The 9011-nt window shown below is 46.2% G+C and overlaps 1 long non-coding RNA gene across 1 annotated transcript; it reads left to right on the forward strand.

The window, feature by feature from the left end:
- The first annotated feature begins 237 nt into the window (after positions 1 to 237).
- Positions 238 to 6674, forward strand: LOC119873411. The gene is made up of 3 exons (XR_005364014.1): positions 238 to 1991; positions 3150 to 3348; positions 6246 to 6674. It is a non-coding gene; the product is annotated as an uncharacterized LOC119873411 (long non-coding RNA).
- Positions 6675 to 9011: the final 2337 nt, after the last annotated feature.

Raw genomic sequence — 9011 nt, forward strand, 5'->3', positions numbered from 1 at the left:
TCCCCAAGGGCCGCCATATGGTCCAGCTTGTGCTGCCAGGATGGCTGTGTGCCCCAGATCCTGAGCTGTCAATGGAGACAGGGATCTAGCCCACAGACCCCAGCCAGGTAAAACCACCTCTAATCCATGCACAGACAGGCCTGGAGGGGGACTTGGGACACTGGCCACTAGATGGCCTTATGCTTTTTGGGCAAATCATTCCTACCCTCTGACACTCATCTTCTTCTCCAGCGATAAGGCAATTTGACTGGACCCTTCTACCCTTGATGTTGCACATCTGTGACTCTATAATGACCTCTGTCAGAAGCCAGGAGTGGCAGGATAAGGACCAGGACAAAAAGATAGTCAACTCCAACAAGAGGTCAGGACACTGGACCTGCTGGCCAAACTGAAATGCTTCCTGCATACCAAAGGCTCAAGTGAAACAGAAAAGCGCAAAGCTCCCAGATCTACTTAAATGCCCCTGCAGACTGAAAATCTCTTTTCTTTTAAGATGTAAAAGATGTGCTCCCCGAGACAGCCTCATTCGTCTTCAATCACTTGTCTTCAATCATTTTTCCACCGTTTCCAGCCACAAGCAGCATCACAGGCAGTGAATTAGGACTCTATGGATACATTTTCCTCTAGAACCGCGTGTCAAACCCAAAGCAGGTCCGGGCTCTGCTGAAATCAGATTAACCAAGAAAAAGCCCTGGGTGGCTGAGCACTGAGGTCTCTCCCCAGCACCACCTGGGCTGGCTCTTCTCTGAAATACAGTAAAACGAAGGGGGAGAACTCATTGTTTTCTATCAAGGGCATGACCCACAGGATGGAAAAATAAATCAGTGGAGAAAGATGAAAGTAAAATTCAGGGAGCCTTGGGGAGAGAGAAAGAGAAAAGGTTACAGTCATTTGCTTTCACAAATCAAGAATGGAGAGCATGTAACTCTCTCTGACAAACACAACTCATTATAAAAACACCTCAGTTACATACTGTGGCCAGTTACTGAGAGAGGCTGAAGGGGAAGAGGATGAAGAGGGTTCAAGGAATGACAGAGGGGAAGAGAAGCAGAGTCAGAAACAGGTGACTCGAAATAAGAAAACAAAAAAATCAAAGTCAGAGAGAGGGAAAAAAAAGATCAGGGAGAGACAGACACAGAGAGAGAACGTGAGCACCGGAGCCACATTCAAAGAAACAAAAATACAGACAAAAAAAGAGAGGCATGCGTGCACAGTGATGAGAGACAAACATGCAGACGCCCAAGTGAGAGCACGGAGCACATGAGGGGTGTGAGAAGGAGGCCAAGATCGAGCTCTTCCAGGAAAATAACTATTTAAAATAAACAATGAGGCCCTCAGGGGTGGTTGTTTTTTTCCTAAAGAGATAAAAATATTACCAGCATTACTTCTTTTTTCAGAATTACTTTGGAATGTGTTTTCATGCCTATCTAAACTTTGAGAGGCACAGACATTCTTCAAAATCCATTTTCCTCACTTGCCAAGGCAGAAGCCCCCCATTCATGGTTCTGGGAAGGAAGACGTTTATGCCTCAAGTGCTGGCCTTGTATAACACCCTTGGAAACTCGCAAGTAACTTGTGTCTTCATGGCTGCAGACCTCGGGGTCTGGGCTCTCGGGTACAGCCTGATGGCCACATCCAGCTCCACCCCGTCCCATCCTTGGGGGAAAGCCTCATTTGTTCAGAGATCAGCAATTTGGAATCGAGAGTGGATCCCCCAGGGCCAGAGCTGACCACTGCACTCTGCTTGATGACACAGCATTCAGGGGAGTCGCGAGAGTAAGGTGGCAGCCAACGTGGTGAATGAATGAAAAGAACAAGCGCCAGGCACACTGGCCACATCAGACCCAGCAGTAGCTTCCCAAACCTGCCAAATACTCTCACTTTCTGCTGCCAAGAATACCGCCTCTTTCCTCCCCTGCTCCTGTCTGGTAAAACCCTTCCCGTCCATTGTCCATCAGTTGATTCACATGGATTAATGGAATGCCTCCTCTGTGAGTCTTTTTCGGACAACTTCTTACTCCCTTGTGGGTTAACTGTTTCTTTCTTTGGGGTCCTGACACAGGTTATTGCTCTGCTGTAGGTCTTGGTGTTTTCCATTAGAGCCAGCTTTCTCCACCTCAGCACTATCCTTTGGGGGCTGGGTACTGCTTTGCTGTGGGGTGCTGTCCTGGGTGCTGCAGGATAGTTAGTGGCATCCCTTGTTTCTACCCCCTAGAACACCCCATAGCCATATCATCCCAGTGACAACAAATGACATCTCCAGTCAATGCTGAATGTCTCCTGGAGGGGTACAATGGAAACCAAGGATATACTGCATTGGGAAGAGTTGTGTTGGGGTGCATCCTCTGGACCCTAAGTAGTGGAGTGGGGCCTGGAATAGGAAGGCACCTAGATCCTGTAGAGGAAGAATCCAGACAGTTGGACTGTGCCCATCAAATTGGCCAGCAGAAGATATGTCATATTGATCATCAAAATAGGAGCATGTTGGCACATAAGGTCTGTAACCAAATCTGTGGGTCTCCATTGAATGCTGACCTGCTGTGAGCTGTGGGGGACACTCATGAGGAACACAAAAGAAAGTGTCCGCATATAAAGAACTTATGATGATATAGTTTATCAGAAAAGGCCTGTAGCCGTGGGGACACTGAGATAGGAATACCAAGCAGTTTGCAATGAGGTCCTGAAGCAGGTCCTTCCATAAGGCGTTAGGGAGTTTTTAGAGATGGGGAAAACCAGAGTGGGCTCCTGTTTTCGTGGAGGGCTTAGGAGACTACAGAGAGCCTGACCTGGGCCTTTAAAAGTGGGAGGGACTTGGATGAAGACACTAACATTGAGGTAAGTGTGGTGTGGCCTGAGATCCAGTTGGCCAGGCCCAGAGGTTGGGTCTTGATGTGAGGAGGCCAAGTGTCTCCAAGTATGTCCTGAATGGCCTTTGTCAGGGTCACCTGGGGTATGGGTCACAAATGCAGATTCCTGGCCACCCAGGCTTAGTGAATCCGTTTTGCTGGGGTGGGCTCAGGACTCTATTTTTCACGTGCCCCCAGATGATTCTGATGCTTGATGAAGTTTGAGACCTACTTCTGGCAGGGAAAGAGGGCGGGGGGCACAGGCCAGTCTTGGTAATAACCTTGGTCTTCTATTATGTGCAGCCTATAGGGTTTATACAGTCGAAGACAATGGTTAAGTACACAGATGGTAGAGCCAGAGGGCCAGGATTTGAATCCTGGTTCTGTTATTTCTAGTCGGACCACCTGGCAATTTATTTGGGACTTCTGCACTTCAGTCTTCTGCAAAGCATGCCATGACATCTGCAATGTTCCTGCCTCATAGGATCTTTGTAGAGATTACGTAAGTCAATACATATAAATGTGTACCATGGTGCCCAGCAGAGAGTAAATGCTCATTCAACAAATATGAGTCATCATCATCATTATCAACATTATCATTTTTAAAAGATATTTTATTTATTTATTCATGAGGGAGAGGTAGAGATAAAGGCAGAGGGAGAAGCAGGGTCCCTGTGGGGAGGAGCCCAATGCGGGACTCGATCCCGAGACCCTGGGATCACGCCCTGAGCCAAAGGCAGACACTTAACCACTGAGCCACCCAGGCGTCCCTTCATTTTAGCATTTGATGTTTATTGAAGGTTTGAAATATGGCATTTAAAATATGGTCTGTCACCCATAGGCATGTCCTTCTCCCCACACCGTGCTTTTGGTTGCTCTAAAACCTGAGTTTTAACTGGGTGCCTTGCTCCTCCAGTGGGAAGCCAGGCCCTGACACACTCTGAGAGAGGGGAGTGGCAGCCGTGGGATGCAAAGGAGCATCCTGGAGGCTCTGACAGGAGGTCCTTCTCACCTTCCCAGCTCTGGGGCAGACACACTGGAAGCCCAGGCCTCTTCCTGTCCTTGCCAGATGGCAGTGTTACTCCTCAGCAACTCTTTCCCTGAGGGGTCCCGAGCCAGAGCCAGAAAGAAGGGAAGGCAGTTAACGGCTCCCTCTGTATGAAGGACTATGGCCCGGCCCCCCTATTTGTAATAATGTGACACTGTGTCCCAAGCCCTGGCACACACACCTTCCTCTGAGCCTCATGATGACCCTGTAAAGGGGGGTAGGGCGGCCTCGCCCATCTCATTTTTAAAATAACAGCTTTCTTGAGCTAAAATTCACGTACCTTACAATCCACCCTGTTGAAGCGTGCAATTCAATGGTTTGTAGTGTATTCACAGAGTTGGGATCCATTTCCTAATTTTAGAACATCTCATCACCCCCCAAAAAAAAACATTTTCATCACTCCCATTCCCCCTCCGCCCAGCCCCTGGCAACCACTAGTCTACTCTCCATCTCTATGGATTTGCCTATTTTGGACATTTCATATAAATAGATTCATACAATATGTGATCTTTTGTGTCTGGCTTCTCTCACTTTGCATAATGTTTCTAAGGCCAGTGATGTAGCCAGTGTTAGTGCTTCCTTCCTTTTAATGGCAAAATAATATTCCATGGCCTGGGTGTGCCACAGTTTATTTTTTCATCTACCAGGTGACCGACCCTTGGGTTGTTTCTACTTCTTGGCCACAATGAATAATGTTGCTATGAATATTTGTATCCAAGCTTTTTGTCTTTTTGTATGGATATACACTTTCTTTTCTTTCTTTCTTTCTTTCTTTCTTTCTTTCTTTCTTTCTTTCTTTTTTTTTTTTTTTTTGGATATATATTTTCATTTCTTTGGAGCTACACCTAGAAATAGAATTGCCGGGTCACATGGTAGCTCTATGTTTCAACTTTGAGCAATTGCCAGATTGTCTTCCAAAGTGGCTGCACCATTTTATGTTCCCACTGAAGTGTATAAGGGCTGCAATTTCTCCACATTCTCACCAACACTTGTTATTATCTGTCTTTTTGACTGTAGCCACCCTAACGAGTGTGAATTGGTATCTCATTATAGGCTCATCTCATTCTATAGATAAGGAAATTAAGTCCCAAAGAGGTGAAGAAGCTTGCCCGCATACGCTCAGATAGCCAGAGAGGAAGCCAAAATTCAAATCAGGCATGTCTCATTTCCAAATCCACATTTATTTCTCTTGCATCAGGCAACTCTCCAACTGGATGACTTTGGGCCTGGCCCTGTCCCCATGTCCAAGTGGTTCTTGGGATTCACATCGGTCACAGGACAGGGACACTCTGGCTGTGAGCTTCTCATTATTCATGCTCCTGGCTAGGCCACCAGCTGATGGTCATTGAACACCTACCATGGGCCCAGCTCAGGACATATAACAAGGTTAAGGAAGAAATGATTTTTTGAGATGCTTCATCAAATGAAAGATGGATTTTTTTTTTAGACTCTAGATTTATTATTTGCCAGCAAAACGCAAAAAGCTGGCTCGAGAGAGAGAGGTAGGAAAAGAAGAGTGGAGAGGGACCCCTGGCAGGAGGCTTGCAGAATGATGGTTTGAGCCAGTTTAAGGAAGATTTGGTGCCAATAGTGAAGGGCATGGCCAGAAAGGAGAGGGCCAAACTAGAGAGGTAGGTTGGACTGCCTTCAAAGATGGGGTTTAGCAAGTGACCTAAGAGAGATTAAGAGGGAGGGAGAGTGGGGAACCTGGGTGGCTCAGTTGGTTAAGTGTCCAACTCTCGATTTTGGCTCAGGTAATGACCTTAGGGTCTTGGGATCGAGCCCCATGTCAGGCACCCTGCTTAACAGAGAATCTGCTTGTCTCCGTCTCCCTTTGCCCCTCCCCCTGCTCATACTCTGTCTCTCAAATAAAAAAAAATCTTTAAAAATAAGGGGGGAAAAAAGTGAGGCTGGTCAGGATAATATCAAGTGTATGCCTTCTGCTTACTGAGTCCTTTAGGGCTAGGCACTACACTGGGTATGTTGTGTGTCCTACAATATAAATGTTAAAGCCTTATTTTATGGATGAGGAAACCAAGGCTCAGAGAAGTTAAGTGCTTCAGCTAAAGATACACAGCTGGGAAAACTCAATCTGACTTCAATTCTCATTCTCTTAACCACTGAAATATCTACTGAGTGAATAACAGGAATCTTATGGGGAACATAATGTCAGGGATACTGGAAATGGGATCCAGTTCAGCCTCCCCTCCAAAAGGCTGGTATTTTTGGAAATAGAAATGCTCAGGAGCTGATGGTTTTCCCTGTAATGACTTCAGCATGTTGGGCTTTCACACTTCAGTTTACAGCCTCGGCCCTTGATGTTTGCTCACTTATTTATTCTTTTTTTACAGGAAATAAAGCCAATGAATTTTTAATCGAATTGAGCTTGAGTATGTGACCAGTGAATCAGAAAGGCTTCTGAGTCTTACAGTGGTGGTGGTTGAGGAGAGAGAAATTCATTCCCGTCTGCCCAAAGGAGGTAGTGCTGCAGGGAGTGAGGCCCTGGGGCTTACATCAGGTCTGGCACAAGAGCACAGAAGATTAATCCTGCATCTTTCCATGGCAGGATCTCCAAGCTTTCTGGGAAATTGTATCTCTAGGGGACAGAAGCTGGTAAAGGTGCTGCTGGTGGATAAAATCTTCAGCTGCATGAGGATGGTCTAGCTCAGGGAGCAGGAAGCTTTCCTGTGAAGGGCCAGATAGTTTCCTATGATCTCTGTCACCTGCTCCTGTCTTCCTCCTTCCCTTCCTCTTTTCCTCTTTCCTTTTGTTCTTTTCCTCCTTTCTCTTTTCTTTTTTTATCTTAAGATTTCTTTATTTACTGAAAGAGAGAGAAAGGGAGAGAGGGAGAGAGAGAGAGTACACATAGGCAAAAGGGCAGAGGGAGAGAGAGAATCTCAAGCAGACTCCACCCTGAGTGAGGAGTCAGCCACAGGGCTGGATCTCACAACCCTGAGATTACAACCTGAGCTGAAATCAAGAGTCTGAGGCTTAACAGACTGAACCACACAGGTGCCCCTCCTCCTTCTTTTTCCATAACCACTTAAAAATATAAAAACTGTTATTATTAGCTCATGGACTATACAAGAACTGACTGTGGGCCAGATTTGCCTGTGGGCCATGGCTTGTAACCCCTGGTCAAGAAGTATCTTGAAAACTAACTTGAATAAATTGCTTCATTTCTTGGGGCTTCATGTATTTATCGAACACCTTCTGTGCCCATGCCTTCATATCAGAAAATGTTCACGTTCTTTTCAGTGGGAAAAAACATGAAGATAAATCCAGAAGCTCAGTTCTAGTTGCTATGGGTGTAAGGTGAGAGGAACAGTAGTGGGTCTGGAGAGAGGGCCTGGGTGTCTGGCCTACTTTGACCTCCAAGGATTCTGCAGAACCACATCTGTAAAAAGGAGACAATAATACATTCTTTGCAGGATTAAATAAGCTCAGGAATAAAAATTTTGAAAAGCATTATACAATAGAAACTATATTTAGAGAGTTAGAGCTATGCATACCTATGAATAATTGATTGACAGTATAAAGCTACAATACTAGAGATGTCACAGGTTAGGAGAGAAAAGAGGTTGACTGAGATGCTGTGATTTGGGGCCTACAATTTAGGCATGTATCAATTAGGATTGGGCTTCACTGCTTCCTACAGGAAAGCCAAAGTAATAGTGGTCTAAACGAGAAGTTGTCTTGCTCTCATTTAAAGTGCAGTAGTAGGCTGTGCAGTACTTGTAGGGCAGTCTTACAGTGTCAAGGACCCAGGATAGTTCTTTTGCTCCATTATCCTTTCATGTAGCTTCTGTTCCACAAAGTTACCCTATGGTCCAAAATGGCTGCTAAACCTCCAGCCATTATATCTGCTTTCCAGGTATGTGAAAGGGAGAAGAAAGAAGAAGCACACACCAGCAACCGTCTAAGAAAAAGTTTTAGAAGCTGGCTCCAAATACTGTTATTTAGTTAACTAAGTAAAATTTAAATTCAAAAATAAGTAATAAAATATGTTTTAGAAATCTACAGATACTGTTATTTATATCTGTTTGGCTATACCTAGCAGCAGAGGAGGCTGAGAAAGTCAATCTTTATCCTGAATGGCCATGTGCCCAGCTAAAACCAAGAAGTTTTGTTTTTTAAAGAGGACAAAGAATATTACAATAGGCAACTAGCTATGTTACCACAAGTAGCAAATTCACAGAAAGGACAGGTATCTGGGTGGCTAGATCAGGGAGCGCTTCATCAAGGGAAAAGACTGAGCCTGACCCTGAAGAAATAGACCAAGTTTTAAGTGGTAGACATGAGTGGAGAGGGCATTCTAGGCAGGAGAATGAATGAAGCTAAGGGGAATGCACTCAGTGTGGGAGGGAAGATCATGGGCAAGCTAGTGCAGCTGGGACTCCTATAAAGGAGGTTTGAGAACTAGTGCTAGAAAAGATAATAAAATCTGGCTGTAACCAGGTGGGGACCCTACACTTTGGGTGACATATGGCTCCTTGGCCCCTCTGTGACTCCCCACAAGTTCCTTCCCTCGTCCTCTTCTCCCTTTGCTATGTCACCCATATAGCATCCTTCTGAGGGCCAACCTCCCCCCAGGAGGTAGTCTTGGGTGCCTCTTAGGTGGGCCTCCTTCCTTGACTGGTCCATCCCCTCTCCCTGCATCCACCCAGTCCTTGGCGACAGCTGGCATCTTTGCCCCACTAAACTCTGCAAGTGGACATGGTTTCCTGCTCAGCAGTCTCTCTTCTCTTGGCTGAGGACACAGGCTGTGCCAGTTGGGTTCTTTCTGGGTGAACTGGGTCCTACCCTCTGCATTCTTCTAGCTCTGGGGGTGTGCTGGTCAACATATCTCTCCCTTCAGCTCTATGGGTTGTCTGGCCGGTGCAGTGTCCTTGCTTGGCTTGGGGAGATGGAGATGGGTGGGTGCAGTCCAAAAACTCCCACCTCCATCCCAGCACCTCAACCGGTCTCTGGCCTCCTCTTTTGCGCAGGCTGCAATGTGAAATGGGGCAAGGGGGTCCCAGAGCCAGGGCAGGGCCAGTCTCAGCAAGTCTTACCTGGACAGTCTGGCATCTCCCTTAAGAATTCACGTCTGAAGTTCACAGTCTTGGAGCCTCAGA

This window comes from Canis lupus, chromosome 9 (assembly GCF_011100685.1).
Source record: "Canis lupus familiaris isolate Mischka breed German Shepherd chromosome 9, alternate assembly UU_Cfam_GSD_1.0, whole genome shotgun sequence".
NCBI lineage: Eukaryota > Metazoa > Chordata > Mammalia > Carnivora > Canidae > Canis > Canis lupus.